Consider the following 3,967-nt stretch of genomic DNA (forward strand, 5'->3'; position numbering starts at 1 on the left):
ATTGATTTCCTTCCTTGCTTTTCATCATTGTGTGAAACTATGTGCCTAATCAATTGATAACATTTTTTGAGCACTTACTGTATGCAGAGCACTTGTACTAAACATTTGGGAGAGTACAATAGAGCAAGTAGGCACTATCCCTGCCTTCAAGGAATTACAATTTATGATGGTGACAAAGTGATTTTGCTTCAGGGAAAGGCATAGCTTCACCGGATAGTTATATTACCGAATAGATTTGGAAAGCTCAGAGAATGATATTTTTAAGCTCTTACACAAGTTCTTCCTTGACAAACAGAATAGAGAAAAGATGCCACAGGATGTCAATATGCCACCATCATCATCATATTTAAGAAGAGAGGTGGAGGATCAAATTGCAGCAATTTTTGAGACATCTCATTTTCTCTCCACTGCCAGCAAGATCCTAGCAAGAGTCCTTGAGGATCAGCCACTGCAGCATAATTGTCAACTCTAAGGTCCCAGAATTGCAAGGGGGCTTTACCTTCCAGCCTGGCTCAGAACACATGATCTTTGCAGCATGATGGACACAGGAAAAGAGCAGGGGGAAGCATCAAGACCTCCAAAGTGTTTTCAAGGCCCTCATGAAAGGATTTGATAACATCACTAGACCCTGGATTCTAGAAAATGTTCAGTAAATCTGGCTGCCCTAAAAGTTCATTAAGATTCTGAAGTCTACAAACTTGAGTATATTGCACTCTCCCAAGGATTTAATACAGTGCTCTGCATAGATTAAATGCTCACTAAATACCACTGACTGACTGATTGATGATTGCATGGCTTGCTGGATTGGAGTTAGCCAGTTGGGCAAAGCAGGGATGCATTGTGTATTAATGGAAAGAACACAAGCCTGGGAGTCAGGAGACATGTGTTCTCATACTGGCTCTGACATTTGCCTTCTGTTTGTCCTTAGGCAAGTCACTTATCTTTTCTGGGCCTCAGCTTCCTCAACTGTCAAATGGGGATTCAATATCTGCATTCCCTCCGACAAACTGTGGAAGAGGGACTGTATCTGACCTGATTAACTTGCATCTACTCCGACACTTATAACAGTCTTGACACATTTTAAGAGCTTAACAAACTACTATTAAAACACTGTTCATGGGACAGCTTGTTGTAACCAGGGAACTTGCCTCTTTCATAGTGTACTGTCCCAAGGGCTTAGTGCAATGCCCTGCAAACTGTATAGGCTCAATAAGCATGATTTACTGATTGCCGGATTCTACATAGTGGTGATCGAGGATGCTGCAGGAGACCTAGATGCAGGTATTAAATGATATATCTGCTCTTCTAGGGAACTCTTCCCAGTGCATCACATCCAAAGTCCTAGAAACCATCAGTCAAGAATTGCTATATGCAGATGGCTATGACTTTACTGACAAATACTCTAGAAAACATGCAAAATGGTAAACCAGAAAAGCACCATGGCCTGGCCTGGAAGTCAAAGGACTTGGGCTGTAATCCCTGCTCCATCATTGTTTGCTGGGACATTGGGCAAACACCTCAGTTCCCTCATCTGTAAAATGGGAATGCAAAGCCTGTCTTCCCTCCTAGTTAGACTGGGAGCCCCATGTGGGACAGTGACTGTCTCTGACTTGATTAACTTGTATCTGCTCCAGCATCTTAGAACTTTCCCTTTTCTTCTTGAAGATACAGACTATTCAAAGCGAGGCAACATGGGTGTAGTGGATAGAGCAAGCACCTGGGAGTCAGAAGATCGTGGGTTCTAATGCCGCTCCACCACTTGTCTGGCATGTAGTAAGCACTTAACGAAATACCGTTACTATTTTTATTATTAGCATGGCCTAATGGATAGAGAATGGTCCTGGGAGTCAGAAGGACCTGGATTCTAATCCCGGCTCCACTACTTGTCTGCTCGGTGACCTTGGGCAAATCACTTCACTTCTCTGTGGCTCAGTTACCTCAGCTGTAAAATGGGGATTGAGACTGGGAGCCCTGTGTGGGACAAAGACTGTGTCCAACCCAATTATCTTGCATCTCTTCTAGACTGTAAACTCGCTGTGGGCCGGGAAAGTGTCTGCTATATTGTTATATTGTACTCTTCCAAATACTAAAAAAAGAGCTCTACACACAGTAAGTGCTCAATAAATACAATTGATTGACTGACGGACTGGGACATCTGATTAGATTCCTTTTGACTGTAAATTATCTAAGGACAGAGACCATATTTTAGCTTCTATTTCATTTTCTCAAGCATTTAGTACAGTGCTCTATACACAGTAGGGGCTTAGTAATTACCATTGATTGATTGGTTTAGAATTGTAGAATTTCAGAACGGCTTTGGGGCAAGGGTTGGGGCCCCCTATTGCCCTCTGTCTGCTCCAGTTGTCCCCAGTGGAACTCCTCCAGAGGCACAGATCTTTATTCATCAAGGTCGGTAGCATAGTGACAGGTTACGTCTTGACTGAAGCATGCATTCATTTTTCTTCACTACAGTCAATCCACACGACCACCCACCAAACCCACAAGCTTCTTCCCCTTGTGGTTCTCATAACTGCCTCCTTCAGATTCACTTCAGTCAATGCTTCCCGGCCAGCAGACAGGCCTCCCCTCCCATGGTATAGGGTGTAACCCCCACCCCCTAGTCTGAATCAGAGATGACGGCATGTGCTAACGGGAGTTCCCTCCCATCCTCACGGAAGCATTTAACCCTGTTCACTTGGGTCCTTCTGGAGGCTGACCTCAGAGTCACTCTGGTTGGGTGGGTGTCACGTGTCATTGCCTGACAGCTGCACAGCGATGCGTTCAGTATACTGCAGTGTCACTCTCCCTTGAGCCACTGTGCTGAACAGTTAGGTCTATGTGGTTTGGGTGGAGCTTCAGCAAGCCTTATACACAATCAGGTTTTTAATACAACGTGCGTCCTGGGTGGAGACACTGCTACTTGCACACCCTTGTATAAAGTTTGGGACCAGTGAGGCAAGAACTCTGAGCCCGTTGTTGGTTAGGGACTGTCTCTATATGTTGCCAACTTGTACTTCCCAAGCACTGGTACAGTGCTCTGCACACAGTAAGCGCTCAATAAATACGATCACTGAATGAAAGAACTCTCCTGTCTATATATCCCCCAAGTAAATCAATGAGGTTCCATTCCAGCACAATTATGCAGCTACAGTCTTCCCCTTCACAGAACTTGGAATCAGGGTCATTTGTGTTACCTTTTTTAATGGTATTTTTTAAGCACTTACTATGTGCTAGACACCAAACTAAGTGCTGAGATAGATACAAGAAAAAGAAAAGTAATCTGAGCAGCAGAGTGATTATGGCCTGGAGTGTGCTCACTTCAGCAGTACATATACTAAAATTGGAATGATACAGAGAAGATGATTGTGGCCTGGAGTGTGCTCACTTCAGCGGCACATATACTAAAATTGGAATGATACAGAGAAGATTAGCATGGCCCCTGAGCAAGGATGACATGCAAATTCATGAAGCATTCCATATTTTTAGCTAGCTCTCTTCCTCCCTTCAAAGCCCTACTGAGAGCTCACCTCCTCCAGGAGGCCTTCCCAGGCTGAGCCCCCTCCTTCCTCTCCCCCTCCCCAACCCACCCTGCCCTACCTCCTTCCCCTTCCCACAGCACTTGTATATATGTTTGTACAGATTTATTACTCTATTTTACTTGTACGTATTTATTATTCTATTTATTTTGTTTTGTTGTCTGTCTCCCCCTTCTAGACTGTGAGCCCATTGTTGGGTAGGGACCATATCTATATGTTGCCATCTTGTACTTCCCAAGCGCTTAGTACAGTGCTCTGCACACAATAAATGCTCAATGAATACAATTGAATGAATGAATGAATGAATGAATGAATGAAGAGAGAGAGGAGGCTGGAAGGTCAGCAAGAAGGCTGATGCAGTAATCAAGGCAGGATAGGATAAATGCTTAGATTAACATAGTAGCAGCTTGGAAGGAAAGGGTGGATTTTAG

General features: G+C 44.0%; 1 non-coding gene across 1 annotated transcript; it reads left to right on the forward strand.

The window, feature by feature from the left end:
• Window positions 1-3,377: 3,377 nt before the first annotated feature.
• LOC119924452 lies at window positions 3,378-3,484 on the forward strand. The gene has a single exon (XR_005449165.1). It is a non-coding gene; the product is annotated as a U6 spliceosomal RNA (small nuclear RNA).
• Window positions 3,485-3,967: the final 483 nt, after the last annotated feature.

Source organism: Tachyglossus aculeatus, chromosome 2 (assembly GCF_015852505.1).
Source record: "Tachyglossus aculeatus isolate mTacAcu1 chromosome 2, mTacAcu1.pri, whole genome shotgun sequence".
NCBI lineage: Eukaryota > Metazoa > Chordata > Mammalia > Monotremata > Tachyglossidae > Tachyglossus > Tachyglossus aculeatus.